At 34.5% G+C, this 24,264-nt stretch overlaps 1 long non-coding RNA gene across 1 annotated transcript in view; it reads right to left on the bottom strand.

The window, feature by feature from the left end:
• Window positions 1–5,271, bottom strand: part of LOC110354920 (uncharacterized) — a 68,589-nt gene extending 63,318 nt beyond the window's left edge. The window contains exons 1-2 of the long non-coding RNA XR_010472241.1: window positions 4,985–5,271; window positions 1,618–1,670 (exon numbers count right to left, since the gene is read on the bottom strand). This is a non-coding gene — a long non-coding RNA (uncharacterized LOC110354920). The remainder of the gene's footprint in view (window positions 1–1,617; window positions 1,671–4,984) is intronic.
• Between the last annotated feature and the right edge of the window lie 18,993 nt (window positions 5,272–24,264).

Genomic DNA, 24,264 nt, shown 5'->3' with positions numbered 1-24,264 from the left:
TGCAGTTGAACTAATAGAACACATCTGTGATGCAGTTCCTGTGCCCAGGGTGCTGACTACAGGTAATCCATGTATAATGTACAGTTTTTCTAAACATTTTCATATCCCTAGTTACTGTGGTGTAACTATACTCAAGTTTTCTTGAAAACAAAATGTTTGCAGCCCTCAAGATTCGGTTTAATTCTTTGTCTCTAATCAGAATCTGATTTTCTTGTTCCACTCACAGTCTCATCTGTTCAGGGACTGTGATAGCACACTAAATTTGTAGTAGAATTTTATTTCAGATGAAACTTTTGGGATAATTTTTCATTTTGTATTGTGAGTTAAATCCATATTTATTACATTTTTGATTTCTAAGGAACAAGATTCTCCTCCAGCTAAATTTACCTGTTGTGAACCAAATAAACTGTAAAGAGAATTTGTTATGAAGTCCTTCAAAGCAAACACTTTTTCAGCAAGAAAGATGCTTTCTTATACAGCAAGTGTTTACATTTATGACCAAGTTTTAGATTGTGAATCCTGAGGGGAGAGATGAAATTCTGATCATTTGTTTTTCCTCTGGTTGGATTAACCAGGCCTTAATCTCTCCTCTGACAGCTCCTAACTACAGCCAAATGTTATATTTGGCTTCCTTTGCCTTTCCTTCCTTTCCAGTGTATGGGCAGGGACACACACACACGTTACTCCACTCCCTGCCAGCTGCTAATGTAAAGTGGTACTGCTCTCTAGAGAGACTTGTTTTACATGTGTTTTTCCAAAGATCTGTATAAATTCTTTGTCTCTCTACTCTTACAGTTGTACTGTACAGCCACGGTATAGCTTTGCTCAGGTTATTCTGCCCTTCACGTGTACACATCTTTCACAGGGAGGAACACACAGACTTTCTAGCCCCAGCTCTCAGTCCTCTGAGTTCATTCACTGTTATTTCTCATGAGGCTGCAGAACATTTCTCCCTCAATACCCTTAATTTACATATAGAAGCTTCATAGCCCTGCTGCAGAATAAAGAAATGGCAGGAGCAGCCTTCTGCTGTTCAGTTGTGGAGCCCTTCTAAAGCCTCATTTACAGCCTGATTATTCTCCTCCTCCCTGCTCAAATATGACATGCACCCATGAGATTATAAAACGATACATTAATGCAACACAAAATTCAACAATTAAAACATCTGGAGTATACTTTCCATTCTAATACCTTTCATTCCCACCTTATAATCTAAAACATAATTTTTCTCTGGCTTTCTCCTTATATATATATATATATATATATATATATATATATATGCATATCTGTGCACACAGAGTAAAGCAAGGGATCTTTGCAAACAGGAAGGGCTGAGTCTAACTGCAGCCTAGTCTAAAAAAATAAATCTAATCTCTGATTTCATAGTGACTATCTGATTATTGTATATAATTTAAAGGGGACTATTTACATAATTTCCAAGTGCATAATTTAAAGAAACCTATATTTTTATAAAAGTCATTTTGCAGATTGACTAAATATGTACACTTGGCACCCTTTAGGTCTGAAGCAGTCAGTAGAGAATTGTAGTAAAAACTTGCATTTCTATTTAGGCAAAAATATATGAATTGCTAAATACAACAATCATAGAGAACTCACCAAATGATAGGTACACAAATTAGAGATTTCCTGAATTTTTCATCATGGTTTCTCTATAGAGAAAAAAAATAATTAAAAAGTCTTATCTAGTCCTTCATATACTCCCAGGATAACAGTATTATGCCAACTGAAGTTGCAACATCAATGAAAACAAATACTAAGAAATTTTATTCACAGGAGACTTAAAATGAATTTAGTGAAAACAAAACAACACACACTTTAAATTCCTTATTAGACCGCTACGTAGATATACTCATTAAGAACTAAGTAACCACAGTTCTTGAGCTGGAATGTGGTTGATTTTAATTGTATAACTACATGCCTCCAACCACATCCAATGACTAGGAAGGCAAGTGTATATGTTAATCCAGCACTGCTAGAAAGGAGGAATAGTAATATGAGATTTGCAACTATTGCTTAATCTACTTTGAAAATTAAGTTTAATGAAGTTTAATGCACCCATTTTAAAGTGAAAACTTCACCTTGAAAAAATAAATATTTGGATGTCTCAAGTTAGGTGTCATGTTCCACTTTAGGATTTATTCTGTTTTGGATCAACAACTGTTCAATTACTTTGTGCAAAGAAACTTACAATGGAGAAAGAGGAGGACGAAGACAAAAATTCCTGTTTCAAACAAGGAAAACAGACCTGAGAATCTGTTTTCTTTCTGCTTCTCACTAGAAGTCTTTGGGCTATGAGTTATTCTGTGATGGATTATTTAAAGACTTTCTGCTCTATTTGGTTTTCTAGGCTACTGTACATGTAATAAATGCTGAGGGGAAAAAAAAAAAATGAAGAAGAAGTGAAGATTGAAACTATTAAATTTGTTTAAAATGGCTTGGATTACCCCTTGGAGAAACTATAACCAAGTGTTTAAATTTCAGTGAATCTTTGGGGTGATAGGAGGGAAAATTCACCTTGAAAACCAGAGAAATTTACAGCTCTTTCCCGTTGATGAAACAGCAGAGTGAACTGATGTGACAGCTCAGTCTAACAGAAGCAAACTAGTTTATTCCTGTCTGTAACAGTCAGTAGAATGTCATGTAGTGTCTACTGATGAACTGAGTCACTTTTTCGTGGTTCTTACGTACTTAGCTTAATAGGTAGCACGTGTTAAGTATCAAATCTCCTCTGTGTCATAATACATAAAAAAGGGAATTAAAATGCAATTTACTGTTCCATTCTTGCCTTCTAAATATTTATCAGTCAACAAAATGATCCACAAGTGCTTTCCCGGGTTTTTTCATCCATCAAATATCATGACAATGTATTCACCCCTAAATAACAATATGCATAACTAATATAATTTCTTCTTAACAGAAAATGAAATCTCCAGTTCTTATTCCCATTTTTATTGAAAAAAATAATCTTGAAAACACACATCAGCTACAAAAATATAATTCCTGTCAGCAATGATTCTTTAGTGTGATTCAGTGTCAGTAACCCTGGCTAAGCTGTTAAAAGAAAAGAGAGCTATTTGACTAAGTTTGTTTGTTCCCCCTGCTCCCTTCTTTCCAGGTAGAATACCATCATAGCTCTGGAAGGGCTGAGAGAGTGATTATCACCACATTTCTTACTCTTCATTCCCTCTCCACCTTGTTCTGCTCACACTATTCTGCCTTATTTTGTTATTTAATAAACTTTCTGGACAAAAAGCAGGTCTCTTTCCTGGACTGGTAAACATTTTAATACTGGAGGTATCATTGCAACATACAATTGCAATTGTGAATAATGGAATCTTAATAAGAGTAATCTGCAAAGCCTGGTGAACTCATGGAGCTACAGTCAGATCATTTTTCAAAATACGCAAAATCACGTAAAGATGTAATTTGTTTCAGAAAAAGTGATTCATTATTATCCAGATTGTGCAGTTGTGAATTCTACTTCATTTTAATCTCAAAAGATCCTAGTTGCCTGTCTATTCTGACATGATTTTGATAATGTCGATCCTAAAGAGCTTTACCAACTATAAACTGGATAGCAACTATAGAGAAGGGGGAAAAAAACAATCAGACTTTGCTTGATGGCATTATTTTTGTAGGAAAACCTTTTCCTTTTCACAGATGTTGCATGAAGCATGAATGCATTCTTTTCACTTCTGATATCTTCAAGAACACTTCAGAAATACAGCTCTCCTTTATTTTATTATGTATTAAAATGTTTGATTTGTTCAAATATATTATCTTTTATGTAGGCTGGTGTGTACACTGAGGAAAATGATTTTCTTAAGTCCTGTGAGAACTTTTAGAATGATTCAATTAGAAAATGTAAATAAGGTCACTTTCTCTGAAGGGCTTTTATATAAGAAAGTAAGAAAATTCATGGCATCACTGGAACAGCACAAGTTGACTGGCTTTGAGCTTAGAAACTGATACTTCTGTACAATGCCTTCAAAAAATAGATTTTCTGGTAATAGTTTCTTTATGACTCAATCCCAAAAGTGAAGCTGCTATACACTATTATTAAGTTTAAATGTAGTTCGCTTGCTTGTTATGGCATTGTCCAAATGATGAGACCAACTCAATTAGATAAAATAATGGAGAAAATTGTTGGGAACTTCAAAGCTATTCTGTAGGTTAATAGAGTACTTATAGCCTGAACCTCAAGCAGATTTTTGGTTTACTAGAGCCTTCTTTCACATTTCACATCTGGATGAAATATAAATATTCACCTAAAATTGGTTCATTTCCTAATAGTCTGTACTGAAGTGGCACTAAAGACGAGTGCTGTTTAGCTCATTAGGATCAGGGAGAGATGGTTTGCTTCAGAGCAGCTCTAGGTCTAAAGATAATTTTGTCTTTTATGCACAGGATACATTTCTATGTTGGGGTTTTCTTGGTGTCAAATGATGATGGTGGCAGGCTCTTGTTTGTAGGTATTTATGTATCTCCAAAATGTATCACAAAATGCAGCAATGTTACATTCAAAGCAACATTTAGAAGAATAATTTAATGCTTGCTACAATTACCACTATCATGGAAATAATTCCTTTGAATAGCTCTGCTTCATGTTCCTTGTGGTTCATACTGTACTTTTATGAGTTTCAAATCAGTAATTTTAGCATATATTTTATACCCAGAATATTCTGAAATTCAATAACTTATTCAGTTCACAAATCCCGATAATTAGACTTCTTTCAGTCTATACATTTGCTACCAAGGTCACACAGATTTTTTCCAAAGATGCTTTTTTTTCCCCCCTGCCTTTATCTTTAATTTCTTTCTCTTCATAAATCACAGTAAATCCAATGATTTATTTTTAATGTCAACAATGATGCCTATAGATTTTCTCATCATCCAATTTAACACAGTCTATGTACTAACAATTCAAACTCAATTTCCTCTTCAGGGTAGTACATTAACTTACCAAGGTATATATATTCACAAGCACATTCATCTACTTGGCCCCACAGTGGAAAGAAACAACTGGTAGCTCAAGGTTCTCACGTGGAAGACTCATTTCATCCTCTTAAAAGGAGTCAATAACATCTCCTAGGAAATCAAGCAGAGACCCTAGTCAAGGATTTTATGACCTTCCCAGTGAATTTGTTCCACTTTCCACAAAATGTACTGCATTCCACATGCTTTTCCTGTGTCTGCTTGTACATTTCGTGTAAGATGCTAAGACTACACGAACAAGATGTCAAAAGAAGTCTGCCTCCATGGGGCTAGAAGAATCTAGTTTTGAAAAGTGAGAGGAATTACAACCAAAAGTATGGGAAGTAGGGGGGGTGGGGGGGGGAAAAATCATAAAGTGTTTTCATCTGAACAAATTGAAATAAGCTTTTAGTTCACCCTATATATATGTATAGATATCTATATATATATATATATTTTTTTTAATGCAGTTAGGCTTTATACTGAGGTACCTAAATGTTTGCATGGGTGCAAGTTAAAAACCCTAGGTTTTGCACTTGCAATTGTGGATCTTACCCTGGAGCCAGATGCCTTCTGAAGTTAAATTTGGTAATCCTTGGCTTGTGTTCTCAAAGTCCCTGTTGGGATCTAATCCAAAGTGCCTGACAACAGGATAAAAGCATGAAATCTGTCTCCTAAAATGAACACCACATTACAAGTACACACAACCTCATTTCATCTTGTATAAACTGTAGCTCTCACAGCTAGGGAGCTCTAGCTAAAATGCCCTCCTTGTAAACTCAAAATCATTTAAACCCCACTTGAAATTATAGTAATTTTAAGAGTAAAGTTAGGTAATGTGAAATACATTAGTGTTACTTTCTTCATGAGAATGTTTCATGGTAATCCTGACTCCTGTATTTCTGAGGAAAAGGTATGCTTTCCTAAATATTTTCTACTGCTCACATGTTCTATCTGTGGAAAAAAAAAATCAAATTATTTGATCAATTCAGGTAATTTCAGTTAATTAATAAATAAAATTTAAAAAATAGAAAAGAAAAAACAACCCACACAATAAAAATAAAACAAGTAATAACAAAGAATGAAGAAGTGAGAAGAGAAAGAATATTATTCCAAAACATTTGGAACTAATGAAATAATTGACTCAGGCTACCGGCAAGCTAGGTGAGCCCAGAAAAGTGGTTAATATCTATCCATTCAAATTTTTGAGTGCAACACTTATCCTCTTAGTTCTTTCACTCTGTGGTGGAGAGCTGGCCATTTCCTTCAATGGACCAACACAAAAGGGAGGACATTCCAACCAGTAGGTTATCCAAACTTGAACACTTTTCCCATTACAAAGTAAAAGCCAGCTACATTTGTGTTATCATTCATCTCTGTTAGGAACCTGAAGATACAATGAGAGTCCTGAAAGCCTGTAGGTTCATATGTAAAGCTGAGACATAAGAAAAAGTCACAATTTAAGATGAAACATCCTGCTTTTGTAGAGTATCTATTCCTGTGTTATTCAAGCATCAAAATTTTCACTTATTCCGTATTCTGAAAAACTATTCAAAGACAGAAAAAAGAGAGCTATGAAAAAGAGGAGGAGAAACAGTCGTTACTGGGAAAGATTTCACAAACTGTTGCTTATTATTAGGTTGAATGATCATACTATTTATTGTGTGCTTATAAAATGTACTTGAATAGATCTTTAACAATTTTTAAAAGAAATTCTTGAATGACACATGAAAAAAATGAGACATCATTAATTCTGTATTTAAGCCTTTCTCCAAAAAGGTAACTGCATTTAAAAAGCAATTAAGAGGAAAAACAAACAAACAAACAAAACCAAAACAAAACAACAAAAAAATAAACAGAGTTTAGGAAAATAACAAAAGAAAGAATAGAAGGTACGAGTGGTGCCAACCCTATTAGAACTGAGTGAAGAAGAAGAAATTAGCTAGAGAAACCTCTACATCACTTGAAATTATTTTTCAAAAGTTGTGCAGGTTACTAAATTTCCCCAAGTTTAGAAAGTGAGCAAAAGAGTTATAAACTAACCTAACTGGCATGAGGACGAGTAGGGAAGAAATCACTCACAGAGTAGTTATTTGTAGTTCACTGACAACTGACAACTACCCTAAATGAGCACAGAAAATAACTTTCAAATATTTCTACTGTTTTGAGGAAGAAGGGGTGAAAACACCTAGAGCAGTACATTAAAATTTAAATTTTGTAGGCATTTTTAAATTTTAATATATCAGTGATAATTCCCCTGACCCTCCACCAAGTCAATACTGAAACTTGGAAGGTGGGGAAACATCTGCAGAGCTGCCATCCTGTTTGAAATTAGGTAAGTGGTGGCTGGTCCAGAAATACAAATATTTCTGCCATAACATTCCTTTAAAAAATGTAGAAAAGCTGGGAAGAATCCAAAGAAGAGCTAGATAGGATAAAAGACATCTAGAAAACATGGCACATTGATAGACTTGGTTATTCCCTATTGGGGAAAACGGGAACATAGTGGAAAAAAGAAAAAGTAACAGTAGAGAGAATTGAATACTGAAATAGATCAGCTCAGAAGTTGTGGAGATCCTTTCATTGTAAGTGCTTAAAAAGAAAAAGTAAACTTTTGTTCTTAAATCTGTTACAAGTGGTCTATGGAGACATCATTCTGCATCACAGTTGGCAACGCTCCATTTTCTCTTCCAGTTTTTATTATTATTATTCTTTTGTAAAACAACTTGTACCTCTCAGAAATAAAGACTTTAATTTGGGATCTCTAGATTTTATTACAATATAATTTAACCTTTAAAAAAAAATGTTTTTTTTTTTTTTTAATCAGCAAATTGGGAGAGAAATGCTTCTGGAAGCCAACTAAGTGTGAACGTTAAGGTAATGAGAACTAGCTCTTATACAAGAACCTAGAAAGAAATGAGGTTAACATCTATCTCGTAGCAATAAAACCTAGAGATTCCAAGCAACTGCTCTGAAAAGTGAATTTTATAGGCTTTTCACAACTATTCACGTATTTCTGAAAGGTTCAACATTAGTGTATATAATAAGTTACAGGATAATTTGCATTTATTTAAGTCAGCAGTCAACACATAAAGCTATTTCACATCTGATTGGCTGGCTAAAAACCCACCTGTGAGATAAGTAAACAATAGTGTTAATAAATTTTTCACTTTTAATTTAAATCCAAGCTTTGCAAAGGTTAAAAATCATTTCCTGGAGGTCAAACATTTCTTGATATTGCAAGATTTACTTCTGTTCAGTATTCTAGATACTAGAGTAATACATATGAAAAAAATGAATCCGCTACTTTAGATGAATAGGATCTGATTGTGGCTTTTTTTAAGGTCAGTAGCTTTTGAACCTATGGGCGACAGTGGTAATATATACACAAACTAAAATTCAGAAGCTAGTTTCTAGCCAAATTTGGAATGTCTTAACAGAGCCTGAGTTGCTTAATAGGGGTGAACGTTTACTTTGTTCCAGAAGAAAGTGCCTTTGAATGATGAAAGCTGCTCATAAGAGATGAGTCGTGGGATGTCAGAAGGAATACTTACAATTTATCCTGCCTTTTCTTATCCTGTTGAGAGTGAGTCTGTGAGACAGATACAAAGGAATTTGGGTTGGACACTTATAAAATACTTATACAGAGGCTTTGGCATGAGCTGGGAGGAAACGAGCAACTCAGTGGAGGAAAAAACAGCTTTTATGTCACAGCTGCCAGCATTTAAGTCAGAAAACTGTAATATCTATGGCCTACAGAACAAATATAGACGAATATCAAGCTTTGCTCTACTTGGAATGTCCTCTGTAACTGTAGAAGAGAGGTTATTGATATGACGTACAAATGAGTGAGTTTCTTTAAGATTACCTACTATGTAATATCTGACAGAGAGAAGGCACTGATGCCAAAAAGACTACAGAGTGACCTCTGAAGATCATATTAAATGAAATTCAAGACACATTTGATTCCACATAACACCTCAACACTTCAGAAAATTACAATGATAAAATATTTGGACTTTTTTTTTTTTTTTTTAGTTTTAAACTAATCTAAAGTTGTTAACTGAATGGTATCTTTAGTATTTATAAAAACAAAATGTGAGACACAAAGGTGGCTACTAGTTTATATAGTTTTACAGAATGCATTTTATCTGAAAGATTACTTAACTCAAAAAAAGAAAAGGTAGCGGGGGGGGGGGGAAACAAGAAGAAAAAATAAGAGAGTAAGGTCTGAAACGACTTCTAATATCACATATCTATCTCACATGTATATATATATATATATATATATATATTTTTTTTTTTTTTTTTTTTTTTTTCCACACACCCACCCACCCCCTGCCCTGTCTTTTTCATGTCACAACTCAGCAACAAATGTTTTAAGTATGTGGAGAAAAAGCTATTATCTTTGTATGCTCTTTTGATGTTATTCTGTTTTTTATTAAAAAAAAAAAAAAACACAAAAAAACAAAAACAGCAAACACACACTCTTCTACTGTTACTTTTTCTCATCTCCAAAGATTTGTATTTTCCTTCACTTTCAAAGGTTCATGAAACGCTCTTATGTACTACATAGGCTAACCTATCCAGCTCTATACAAGTCATTAGAAATACATATTGCCTCAGAGAACTCACAACATGTTTGCTGATACTAAGCATTTAAAAGTAAGGTGTTTAGGTAAGTTGCAATCCTCTGTGCTGTTTCGGCTTAGCAGAAACTTTTATGAAACTTGAAAAGGTTTAAGGAAAATAACAAATCTCTTTACTTACATGATTAACAGCTTTAAAAGATTGTTTAAATTTTGCATCTAGAATTTGAAATATAAACAATTTACTCATTTAGTAAGCAGAATAAATAAATACATTAGCTGATATTACTATGAGTATGAGAATGTTTCGGTCATTGTTTGGATATTTGAATTCTGTAGCAAACACCAAAGGAAAACTTTATTTTCTTTATACTGTCAGAAACTCAAAATGCATCTCAAAAATAATTAAACACAACTCTGCCAAACTTAATTCATACTCATAAAACTTCTAAGTCAGAGTGTGGAGTTACAAGATTCTAGATGCAATGCATACAGAGTTCCCTATCAATGAAAGTGGAACAAGAGGGACTTTTTTTTTTCTTTCTATGCAGTACAATGAGGGACTGGTTACACGAACTAATCATGCAGTGGCACTAGTAAAACTTGCTTCAAGTCATGACATTTTTATTGAAAACGCAAATATTTTCTAAGACGACTAATTCAACTATTAGGGTACATGATAAGAAGCATTTTTCTGATCTTAACTGGGTAAGCTAACAAAACATGAAAATACTTCAGTGTAGTTTGTAAGAATATTACACAAATCTTATCTGCAAATCTTCATTGGTTTTATACTAATGTAGTATATAATAATTATTAACAGTATGGTCTTTCTATCTATTTAAACATTTATATGCTATATTTTCATACAACAACATAATATCAACAATACGTTTTCTTTTATGTGCAAATATAGCCGCCAATAAAGGAAACGTCAGATTTTGGGAGTGGCATCTTGGTTCTGGGAGTGAGGCAGAGAATACAGAGCTAAAAGACCTGGTGATCTATTGGGGAAAAATGGATTCAGGGGTAAAGTTCACCTTGTATTAACCACAGTCTGCTGAATTACCCAATGTGCATGCTTATTTCTCCAGACAACCCACAGGCTGTGCACATGAAAATACATATATCTCTAATATTTAGGGCTTATGTAAAATTAAAAAAAAAAAAAAAAAAAAAAGAAAAAATCAAAAGTTCTTAGGTTAAAGTTGAAAGACAAATAAACAAACAAACAAACCAAGAAAACAACCAACAAAACAAACAAAAAGCCAACATCCAACCAAACCACAGGCAATCTTAAAGGACAGTTGTACTTCTTCAGACCTATTAAACACTAAAAACTATCACAGCTCTCAAAATGCTCTAAGAAACTGTTCCAAGACACTGCATCTCAATTATAAGAAAAGGAGAAGGAATCTTCCTAATTTTTTTAATGTTTTATTTATTTACATAATATTGCAAACAAGTACTTAAGGAAATGTTATTTAATGACTGCAATATTAACTACTCAGTGAGCTTTCAACAATAAAGGTGCAATTGCCACAGCAGCTGGGATCATTTCAAGACTTCCTCAGAAATATTGCTCCAAAACTTAACACTTTTTTTTAATATAGCATCTTAAGAGTGCATCCTTAAACAAGTATAATGTGAAATCTGAACAAAATGAGAGTCCTAGAAACAAAATTGTTGCAAATGCTTCTATGATTAAGATGTTTCAGGGCAACATGCAAGTGATTTATCGACTGTATCTACTTTCTTCCTGCCTTCATCTCACCAGAATGAAACCACGAAGGATTCCCATGACATGGTGGTATTCTGAGTAAAACAATATTGCGTGAATCTGTATTGAGTAATATGGCACCTATAGATTTCAATTCATAAGCCGACTGAAGACTAGTTGGTGGAATTTCTGTTTACAATGCAATCAGAGCATCATGATACTATGTGTGCCTCAAGTATTGCATGCCTAACATTGTCTAATTAGGATAAAATATCATTATAGAGTAATAATGCACATGACAGCACAAAGTTTGATATTTCTGTAGATTTCAATAATTTTGTAAGATGTTGGAATTCTAGGTCAAAAAATCTTTTGTATACATTTTTTTATCAATGGTTCTAGGAAGTGAGAAAACTGTTCTTTGGGATACATTTGCTGTGTAGAAAACAGCCCCATTTCTGCAACCTACTATGTATAAAATAGCTCAATTTCTGGAACATATTTCTTATTATAGAGCTTCTGTTTAAAAATTTTCTCGGTTTCTACTCTACCTCGTGATATCTGTTCTACCTTACTGAGACTCACAGTGTATTAGCTTTGTACACCTGAAACACCAAGAGAAAAGTTTTTCTCTGCAAACCAAGAAATGTTGATTTTATATTAAAAAATACGGAGTACCATGACATCTTCATGTTAACGAAATGTAACTATTCTGTGATAAAATAATTATTTTGTAAAGTAGCTCTTTTTATACTGCTGTACTTCCTTAGCATTTTGAGTTTAAAAGTCTGTTAAGGTAGATTCACCAGGAAGAAATTAATACAGGCTGCAATTATAGTATAGATCTGTTTCATCTGGCTTTAAGGCAAAACCTACTCACTCTTTTCAACACTGAAGCTAGAGTAAACACTAGCTCACCATGTTTCAGATTCAAAGGACTAATAAGATGCATTTTTCCTTGTCTGTATTTAAAACATGAGAGTCCTTGGTGTACAAAATGATGTGGTTAAGTCTGGGCACTTGTAAAGCCTGAAAGACACCTGGCTGCAATTAAAAAAAAAAATACTTTAATCCATATCTTAAATTAAGCAAGTAACAAATTTAGTCCAACACGTGTAACGCATTAGAATATTTTATAGTGGTTTCACTTTAAAGCTCAAAGACACAATTTAAGAGAGTTTGTCAGACTTTAGTAAAACAATACCTCTTCCCTTTTTATAATATAAATAATTTATTTGCTGGAAAGAGTTACCTATTGCGATTAGTGGAAAAAACTCCTCTCAGTACATCTGATAACAAAAATTATTAATATACTGCAATCCCAGGAGTAATACCGTATTTTAAGTAAGTATGAGCTCTGCTTAAAGGTCTTTTGAAATACAGTAGAGAATTTTGTTGAAAGAACTGGAAGTTGAAAACTGAGCCTTTGAAAACCAGAAATAAGTGACTCACCATTGGGAGCCAAAAGCTGCCAATAGTATATTTGAGAAACAAATAAATGACTCACTTGTGAAACAGAAAGCAGCTGGTTTTCTCTACCAGAGCACTGATTGGCAAAAGAAAGTGGAAATAATGGTCTGGTAACCAAGCATCTGTACATTATACATATGTAAAGTGGATTAACACATCAATTCAAAACCTGAAGACTTCATATCCCGTCTTTGAACTTCTAGAGTAGCATCCAGTTCAACTACAAAAAGTAATTCTGCCTACAGCAGTGACACCCTTTAAAATATTTCTACTGGAAACGGTGCAATATAGTCAAACACTATTACAAATGGGATCAACAAAGTTGTCACAAAATTGGTCACATTTACAAGAAGTGAAAACTCGCACTACAGTCCTCCTTATGTTGCTCTCCAGAAAGCCAGTATGCTCCAGTACTCTATGCCATTCATACAGCAAATGCCTTTACCTTTGTTACAATAATTTTTCTTCACCTAATTATAAATAAACCAAACTCCCCAAACAACCAAGCTACAGTTATCTCAAACCTGTAACTACCACAGTCCTCAGTACAGGAACCTGATCCTTTTTGTTAGAGAGAAACAGAACCTCAGAAAGGGGTCTGATTTTTTTTTTTATTACGTTATGACTTTTATGTGAGAAAGTGGAATCACAAAAAACCTCTCAAGTGGAGTGATGAAAGCAATACTTGTACTTATTTAGTGGCTTTCATTGTCTTTAATTATGTTTAAAACAATAAACATGTAAAACAATGAAATATATTTCTGAATGGAAATAAATTTTAACAGCCTTTTTGTCAAGTTCAATTTTGAAATAGAAGTTGTTTTTCATATTGTGAAACTGCATCCAGTTTGTTCTAGTTGTCACAACCCCTGAAAAGCATCAAGGACACAATCATTACACCTTGTCTTTGTTCTGATATTTTTGTGAAGCTCCAAGTAAATAACAGGAACTCTTCAGGAGGAGATACTTCAAGTAAAAAATTTGAAAAAAAAAAAACCTCGAATGTTCAGATTCCTTCTTGGAAATGGAACTATTTTGGTATCACAGTATAGTTGAGTCTGGAGAGACATCTGGACATAATCTCGTCTATGGCCCACCCCCTACCAAGAAACAGGAAATCAAACACTACCCCACCAAACATAAATCAATAAAAAGAAAGTCAGCCTTGATTAGTTAGTGGAAACACCTCAGGTCTGCATAGGTGATGATTCTAATTTCAGAAAATCTCTGTTTATGTAAGCATTAAGCAAGCTGGGGCGGGGGGGGGGGGGGGGGGGGGGTGAAGTGCGGGGGAGGACCACCAGAAAACACCAACCTATAAAGCCACACAATCAAGTATGCTATTCAATTAAGCTGACAAGAACATCCTTAAAACCACCGGCAATTTCTCCATAGCACAACTCTTTAGGAAAGGTTTCTGCACCTTCCTCCAGCCTAAGCAAGGTCTCTAAGGGCTTGGATATTCTTGAAACTGTTTCCTCTGAGTCATCTTTCCTGTTCAAAGTCATGTTTTGCACCTCTCTACTGAGTGGCCAAGAGCTAGTTATGATTTTTCCCATTGTAGCATTTATTCTAGTATCTGCTCTGTAACAAAACTATTTAACTGACACAGATATGCACATACTTCTTTTGCACCTTGTTATGAAGGTTAGAGAGCTATTGCAATGGAGGCAACTTTGCAGGAGTTCAGGTTTCTAGTGAATTATCCATTTGTGCAGGCCACTAGAAAGTAAATGGAGTCACCAGCTCTCCAATAATCTACAGTCTCAAAGGACATAGTATTAAAATATAACTTAACACACAGAACAAGGAATGGGTGAGAAGGAAACTTTCCAAGTAAAGTTCCTAAAAAATTCAATACCACAGCAACTTGAAAGTATTAACAAATTGAAAGCTGGACTAATATAATAGCCATGAAGATAATTTTCCTTTCACTCTTCACTAGAAAGACAGTAAATTGTCTGGCTTAGCATGACATGGTTACATTTGAACATTTAGAATTCCTCTGCAATTTGAAGGAGTTCAATGCAGAACAACTTACACCTATATGAACACACCCGACAGGAAAAAGCTTAGTCGAAATCTGTTAATATTCAAAAAGAAAAGTCAGTACCTTTGGAGCTGATCCACTCATCTCTGTTTAGATTTGGTACTTGAGAAAACTAGTCTGATTTTTCAGGTGTACTATTTTGTGAGAAAGGAAATAGGCCAATTTTATTTATTTGCACAATATGAATAATGGCATTACATAATAATTCAACTTTAAAAAAATTTGCACTGAAATTTTCCTTTTTATTAAAAATAGATAAAATATGACATCTGAGATGGTTTCACTGTGTCTTTAAGAAATCAAAGTTTATTAGGATTGAACTTCCAATATGTTTTTGTATATGTCAATTTTATTAATATCCCATCTGTGTAAAAAGGGAATAAATTGAATACCAAGACAAACAATGTAAAAGCTAAGTACAAAAGTAGAAAAATTGAATATGTTTTTTAATATCTGCCACTTAGAAGGCTTTTTTTGTTTCATTCAGAAAGCATGGATTTACTTACTTCCATCTCCCATGTAACAAATAAGACTTCCATTCTTACTTTTATTGTATGTGCTTAAGGATTAGATATTTAAATTAACTGTTGGAGAATGAAAACACAGCAGTATTTTACCTATTTAATGTCAGTCTTACTTTTAAAATAGATGAGATACATGTTAATGCTCATAAACAATTTATTTGAAACTGATGCCAACATATATCCTCTGTCTTTGAAAACCCAGGAGTCACTTAAACAATTTACAGCAGCTGTGAAATGTTGGTTTTAGTATTTTGATGAACTATCTGTATAATAGGAGAACAACCACTTAGCTCATTACTTAGCTCAAAAGTCCACATGAATATATTTGCTGTTCCATTAAGTTTCAGCTCTATAGATATGCATACAAGTAGGATTACAAGTGGAATTTCCTATCCTTTCTTTGACAATAATTATGTCTTTCTTCAAACGTTTATGCTTCTGATTCATTTAGAGTCAGTCCACATCAGGTCAACTCTGTTTTTATTTCATTAGGGATGAACATACGTCAAACATCGTTCCTTGCGTTGCGACTCTGATTTTCAAAGATCCACAAAATATAAACTACAGTGACCTGAAGTAACACTGATGCTTGTCACCTCAAATGAAGATCAGCAAAGGCATTGGTATGGCAGAGTTTATAAGGAAAGCAAAAACTCTGTTGGGTCTGACTAGGCAAACCCAGGGGCATCCTGTCCTGGATTGGATACAGACTTCCTTTTTAGATTGATGATATTTAGGGGGTTGACTTCTAAATTTCCTCTTGCATCATGAATGGCTGAGCCTTAACTACTTTTTGACTTATTGCTGTCTCATGCCATATATTCGCTATTTCGGTTGATTCCAGGATCAGTCTGATTCTGTGTGAAAATTCATAGAGTATATACAATGTGCATTACAAAGTCCCAGGCTAAGGTCTTTCACTGTGCATAGTTAAATTAAGACTATTCAACTTTATGATTAGTATTTAGACTTTTCTGGATGATCTGGATGCTCCTGCTCAGACCTAATTTCACATACCTCTTCAACTATCCTCCCCCTCACTCTCCAGAGACCACTTCAGTTTCCCTGATCTCAGGTAGCTTCCCACAAATCATTCATCATCATTTATTTCTCTCCTGAAGACCTTCTCTCTCCACCACCCTTCTCTCCTCGGAGCATCATTCTATACCCATATTACTTTGCTCATGAAATCTCTTTTGGGAAATAGTTAACTACCTTCTGAAATTGCTTTTTTCAAAAAATGAAATCTGCCCAAAACAATAATAAAAAGGCCACAACAGCCACCCTGCCGGGGTGGCTTTAACCTTATATCACCTTGAAAACAGGTGAGATTCACACCATATTACTTTGATTTATTTAGGTCACACTAGCATTACTTCATAGAAACCTCTTTGACAGTTTCTATATATAGGCACATTTAATTTTTCAGATAACTTCTAGTCAGTCAAGGGGGCATGGAGGGCATGTGTGTAGCACACACAGCAACAGTATGTACTCACTCACTGTGGTGAAGGCTATTCAAAATCAGAATAACGCTACAATTCCAGCCACAGGTGTTAGAATTGAAATACAACACGCAAATCGTAAAGAAAAAAATATATGCTTGTAATTTGCTCCAGAGGAGGACAGAGAAGCCAACCATTATAAACTTTAATAACATGTTAGCCACTTAATAACAGCCTTTGGTCACACACCCTATATAAAAATGCAGCAAATGTCGAGGTAATCTGAATAACATTTTAGGAAGCTTTAAGTGTTTAAAAAAGAAAATCACCTTAATGACAGTTGAACTGGCAGTGCACTATAATTCAAGTAATAGAACTGAAAAAGACATCATCACCCTCTGTGCAATATTCAGCGCTCTTTTAAGAGTAGAAAAAAAACCAAACAAACAAACCAAAACCAAACAAACAAACAAAACAACAACAACAACAACAAAACAAACAAACAAAAAAAAACAAAACCAAAAAAACCACCCAACCCAAATCTGTAAGAATTCATGAAGCGAAGAAAAAGCTCCACGTGTTACAGACATCTGGTAGAAACTAACCAAAGTGGATACACTTTTGCTAATAGTTGCTTTCCTTTTCAGTATGTAGCAGTATGGAAGTACATTTTAAATTGTACGGATCTAATTGTACTTGAGCGGTTATACAGAATTAACATCTTGGTTTATATTTGGAGTGCCCTAAAGTTTCAGGTTCTTCACCAGTATCAAATCCATAAAGACCCTGATTTTCAGTTCTGTTGAAAAACAAAAGCCACATTCAAAATATTTGAAATATGATACAAAACCAACCAAACAAATCACAAAATTCACTCTCTACAACCTTCCTCAAACATTTAACATTTTCTTTAAACATTCAGAAAGATCACTACATTCACACAAAATACACTTTTTGAAATTCGTGTTTTAATACCTTCATACATGTAAAATAATAATTTGCTACCTGTAAACACCAGATGAATACCATTATATAATCTCTGTAAAGCTATTAATTTTTTTCCATATTTGACAGGGCATTAAATATACAACTAAGATACGCCTTGAATTTCCCATTACTAACTGTGTTCTCTCCTAGGCAACCAATTCCCACACAGATCTTATTTCCCCATTTATTCTGTACATCTTTACAACCCTTTCACTGCAGATTAGTGGCTGCTATATAAACAGAAGTTCACATGGTATCTGAGACTCAGAAGAGAAAATGTTATTCACAAAAATATCATGTAATATCATGTGTGGAAATCATACAAATGATGATAATGATGATTTTGGTATAGGGAGTAAAAACAGCCTCTCTTGTTTAAAAAAAAAAAAAAAAAAAAAAGGTTTGCAGAAGTATGTAGAGATACGACTCTCATAGAGAACCACATTGACTGTTTGAGAGAACTTCATTTGCCTAAAATATTTCTACTCAAAATATTACCTCCAAGTCTGCAGAATTAAACACCAATTTATCACCAGAAATAACAGAAAGCAAGAGAAATTTTTATCCTGATACAACAAGAGAAAAACCTTCCTGCTTTTTCAGCAAGATGAGGAGGTAGATAAAAGGAGAAAATACTTCTATATCAAAAGTTAGGAAAAAAATGCCTTTTCATAAAAAAGAGGAAATGAAAAATAAGAAATTCTAAGTGCACACAAATGAAAGAAGGATATAAGTCTTTAAGTAATAAAAGGGAAACAAATATGATCTAGGTTACTAGAGACAAGTAACAAGGTTTGAGGTACAAAGACAGATTAAAACATTCTAGCCATGCACACAATATTGCCTCTCTTCATAGTTACACTCAATGATTAATTTGTCTCTTTAAAATAAGCAATGAACAAAACCCCCTAACTTGAACAAAAGCTATTTTAACAACTGGGTTTCATGGCAGGAAGCATAAAAATAGAGACCTCTGAGCAAAAAAAGTGCAAAAAAACCCCAAAACAAACAATTCCAAAGTTTATGTTAAGTAACTAATATATTGGAGGGGGAAAATTATAATAATAAAAACACACAGAGAGATCACTAATACCAAAGCTTTTGTAAAGTACCTCACATTTAAACATATCAGTTTTTCCAGAGTAGTATTTTTATGGTATGCTTTTATGAGATAGAATGCTTTAGAGAAAATTAAGGAGAGGTGATCAGTGAAAGATATGATAGTTATCTAGTTAACCTGCACAAATTAATCATAAGCTAAGAAAAAAACCTAAACAATTTCAGATTTAGACAAAGCCAGAATCCAGGTTCTTATGTCATAACTTTAACATTAGCTAATTTTGTATCTTATGCTGAACTTTCCAAAGGCATAATAAGAGGTATTGCTTACTGTTTCTTTCATTATGTACACTATTTATTTAGCAAAGATCAATGAAAAACTGAAATGTCCGTGGACCAACTTAGAAGCTAATGCTCCTTTGTTAGAAGTTAATGAGCATTTGTATTTTAAATGTTTTCAAAATGTTGATACTATGGTACAATATATAGGCAGAATTATACATGGGTTTTCCTTATGACTTAGTCTACTTCAGGATGTGTACTCTATTTGCATTAGCCTCATTGTACCAATTAAAGTGCACATCATGACACATTCTGATATTGAAGGTCAGTGCTCACTTGTCTCTCTCCTCCAGTAAGATCTCCCATCCTCACATTCCAAAGAAACTTCACTGGCCCAGAAAAAAATCCCAAGAGACTGAAGAAATCCTTGCTATAGGGGATTTTCTTGCTCAATTAATTAAAGCAAACAGTTTTGTTTAATTCACAGCTTCCATATTTGTTTAGAACATGTAAGACACAGACCGAAGGGAAATGAACTAATAACACTACAAATTGTAAAGAAGTTTTTCTAGACTCGATAGCATTTAGATTGGATATTTATTTTTTATTTATTTATTTATTTATTGTTTAACTTGGCGATTTCAGTACTTGCTACACCTGTGGAAGCAAATAACCTGCAAAATACAGAAGGACAACTGAAAAGGTAAGAGCGTAACATGGGTAGACACAAGGGATTAGCACTTAAGAAATGCAAATGATACAGAGAAAAATTACAGATGATGCAGCATAGCTGCACAAATAAAATATTGTCTTTGTATTTTGCAAGTTTAAATAAGGGCCTGGTTTAACAAATAGGCCATCCTTAAAAAAAGGAAGACAGCAACACAAATGAAGTCATCATTGAAATATCCACTACACTTCAATCAGATTTTTGTTAAGGTCAAAAGCCTTGCAATAAGTAGTGTCACTTTCTGGTGTGAAAGGCTTTTTTCAACTTTATTATGAACTGTGTTATTAAGTGACAACTGAGCTTATTAATGCAACTCTTCAGACTAAAATCACAGCGAGAAAAATAGCACAACATTTTATCTTTTCCTCCTTTATAGCTATATTATATTCTTCAGAAATGATTTTATGAATGTGTTTGTGACATCGTGGCCAAGTAAATATTGCTTGTGCCTGGGCAGAGACTACTTGTTGAACTGCCAACACAGGCCTGAGGATATGTCAGACTCTGGGCTTGTTTTGGCCAGCCTGGAGTTGTGATTTGGCTTGTAACAGCAGCTAACACGCTGGTGACTATTGCCAAGTTTGTTTTAGCTTTTCTTTAGCTTTACAGAGGTGTGCGGCGTAATACCTACGGTTATATATGGAGTTTGTAGTAGACAGCTAGTGATAGCAACCAGTTATTTTGTGTAAAATGAACTGCTCCTGACTGTAACACAAAGCACAACATAGGTGGATACAGATACATGATTACTGCAGAAGCCTTGAGCATATAGTCACAGGAGGCTACCAGAGGCACCAGGGCTGTAAACTCATCAGCACTACTCACTAGTGGGCAGTTACTTGTTGTCAAGGAAATGCAGCCTTAGAAGATGACTAAAAACAGTGTTGGGGATAAAGTGAACAAAGAACAGTATGCAACACATACCATAGATAAAAAAATGGAGGTGCACCATGGAGCTGTGAACCAAGGAAGAAAGAATAAGGTGCATTGTGTTAGCAACATCTAGAAACAACTGCAAGTGGTTTCTCATATGTGGATGAAGAAACCATCAACATAATGTTTTTGGAAAAGAAATTGAGACACTGCTGACTTGCCCACCACCAGCCCAAAGCCATCAACCTTAGGACTTAGGAAGCAGTGGAAGGAAGGCAAGCGTAACAGAAAGAGTTGGATACTCAAAAGTTTGTGTATATTAATTTTAACTCTGTTTCCTTAAAACTCTAAGTCTTAGCAACACTGAAGCTGGCCTAACAATAATGTTTTGATTAGACTGTTAAGGTTTCAGCTAGACTATCTATAAATTCTTGACTTACATATAAGATGGACTACCCTCCTTGAGCAAGAGAGAAACTTGAGTGCAACAACTGGATGGGAGACTACCCTCCAGAAGGGAAGGATTTGTGGTATCCTAGCAACATGTATAAACAGCTGGTGGACGGAAATAAAGAAGATGGAGTCAGAATCGTCTCAGTGCTGCCCAGTGACAGGGCAAGAGGCAATGGGCACTAATTGTAATTCCAGGAAATTCCATTCATTCACCAGAAAAAAAACCTCAGGGTCTGTGTCAAGTGGCTTGTACATCCATACATTTCTATTAGCTATGAAATTAACACATTCAAACATAATGGAAAAACACATACGAAGGACAATACTGTGTGTAAAAAAATCAATTTAGAGAGATTTTAAATACTAAGTGTGTGAGAGAACTGGGAAGTATATAGTATGAGAAGTATAGACTACTTTTGCATTTTGTGAATCCTTATCTCTCATTTCCTTTGCTTTTGAGCTCTTCTTCCAGTTATAACAAGACTATTAAGTATTAAAATGGCAACACTAGAAACAGTGAGAGCTCAACCAATGAAGGAGTTTCATGCACATGACATGCTGTTCTCTGATAGCATCACTATATTGCGGAATGCATTTCTGAGTAACACTTTCATTTAATATGCTTGTATAAACATTTCTGTTCCAGCAGAAAAAGGAATCACTGGGAATTTTGCCAACCCATGTCTGAACACAGGGTGAAGGCTCCTCCTCTGGTTGTGACCACTGGCAGCAGTTAAAGGAGATGTGATAGCTCCTTCACAGATGACTTAACCCAAATATTTTAACACAAGAAAAGAACCAGAACATATTGTTTTTTTGCTTTGATTTTAAACTAAAGGAGTAGGGCAAGGAAGCAGTTCTAGCCTCTACACTCGGACATAAGGCTTGTACATATTTCAACAAGTTTAGTGAATAGAAATGCTGCCAGGCTGTAAGATTACTTTATACACAGTAAGTTTCACTTTGTTTTCTGGCAAACACAGCAACAAGATGTACTGCTGTATAAGTAAATGAATGTGCTTATAAAACTTTAACAATTAACTTGTGGATGCTAGAGTAAATGCAGTAGACATATGCCTGTGTCAGCCAAGATTTAGTTGACAACCTTTTTTTAAACATATTTATAGACCAGGCAATTTCTCCCCATGATGTTATCATTGAAAGTTAGATTAGACCTTTAGAAGGATCTTGAAACACTTCAGAAAAACAAACAAACAAACAAAAAAGGACACCACTGGAGTGACTCTAAGTGGATGAAGTAAACCAAGATGAAGAAAAAACTGACTAAACTTCTTGTTGACAGAGCCTTTGGGCTGGAAGCTGCAAGGTTATAGTAAATTGACCTGGATCTATCACAGAAAGTTAATTCTCTTTTTAAAATATAGAAGCCTAGCATTTGTTTCTACATGCCCGTATTTAGCAAATAGGGACACATTTCTACTTTCACTTCCATTTTATTCCTCATTAATGTCCTTCTCCAGTTGATTGTTATTTTCACAGCCTTTGTATGCACAGTTGGAGAGAGGGACTCGGAAAAATAACAAAACCAACCTAAAATACAATGTGCTCATTCATTTTAAGACAGCATTTTCCCTGGAGTAGACAACCCAGATGTAGAATTTCCTTTGAGTGACACTGCAAGAAATATCTAGGATTCCCTAACACACAGATTCCACTTCAAAAAAATGTTTCTGCTTTCACATGCATTTCGGAGCCAAAGGATTTATCGACAGTTAGCTGCAGTGGGCTGAAAGTTATAGCGGATCTAAGGAAATCAAATTACTAGTTTTAAAGCAACTATTATTAACACTGTTATTTTAATTTCTCTATCCATTCAGTTAATCCACCCCACAATAGCCATCTGTTTTGTACTCAGTGCATCTGTGAGAAGAAAATGGAATATCATTCATATAATACCGTACATTCTTGCAATTTACATGAGGCAAAACACGGAAAAGCAGAAAGCGAAAAACAGAAAATAAAGTAGCTCATTGCTAAAGGCTAGCAGATAAGAACCTTTATAATAGTGTGAGACACTCTTTCAAGTATGTTAGCTTTTTAAAAATCGTAAATACTTGTCTGCAGTCTTTACCTTCTATAGTTCTTTAAGCTAAAGTAAAATAATCACCCACTTACCTACGCTGCAAAATGCTGTAGGTGTATCACACTGTTCTTATAATACATCTACAAAATGTCTGAGTTCTTATGTCATTTTGCTTATCCTGCCTAGATTGTATGTAAATGTATTTATGGCAGCAAAAAGTCACAGCTGTTAGGAGGAATGGAACTTCCTGCAACAAGTCCCAAATATAACTTTTTGCATCACTTCACGATTTACAGAGACTAATCTTCACTCAGCCGGTAAACAGTTCAAACTTTTTCTTCCATAATAACATATCTTCTCTTTTTTAGAGTTTTTAATTTAAAGACTATACAGGTGTCAAATGGTAATTCAATATAAGCAATGATTTGATGAATCCCTGATGTCTGGAAATACCACAGACATGGCTATAATCCTGCACATGCACAACAGATCCAATGCCATATACAGCATATCTAGCAATACAAGCAATTTAAAAAAGAGAACATCTGTCTATAATAGTTTTATTTGAGGATCTTTCCACCAGAACCGGGCTGTTGTAGTAGCCTGGCTGAAATTCTCTCCTCAGGCTGCACAAAAGCGTCTTCTAGGAACAGGAAAGAGATGTGGTTATAACTCAGTCTACCTTCTAAATAGGGCTCTTTTAATAAAATAATTAATAATAAAATATTGTATATAACTTATTTTAAATGTGCTGAAAGAAATCAGTAAGGTGAGTTCTGCTTATTTCTTTACAAGAGAGAGAGAGAGAGAACATCTACTGCCAGAAAAAGTTTGCATGTGGAAGATAGATGAAACATCTTCTTGGAGACAAATAAAGCAGCTTCAGAAAAAGACTAAGATCTGTTCTGTTTTCATATCAGGCAGTCTTAGATAGCTAGTGGTCTTATTTTAGGAGTCTCCTATGAAAGACTGAGAGCAGTCAGGGTTTTTTTTAATTTCCCAACTCTGTAAACACTGCACCTTTGTTTCTGCACTGAGTCCCA

Source organism: Columba livia, chromosome 4 (assembly GCF_036013475.1).
Source record: "Columba livia isolate bColLiv1 breed racing homer chromosome 4, bColLiv1.pat.W.v2, whole genome shotgun sequence".
NCBI lineage: Eukaryota > Metazoa > Chordata > Aves > Columbiformes > Columbidae > Columba > Columba livia.
The sequence above is the reverse complement of the archived record's forward strand: the minus strand, read 5'-3'. Positions and strand labels throughout refer to the sequence as shown.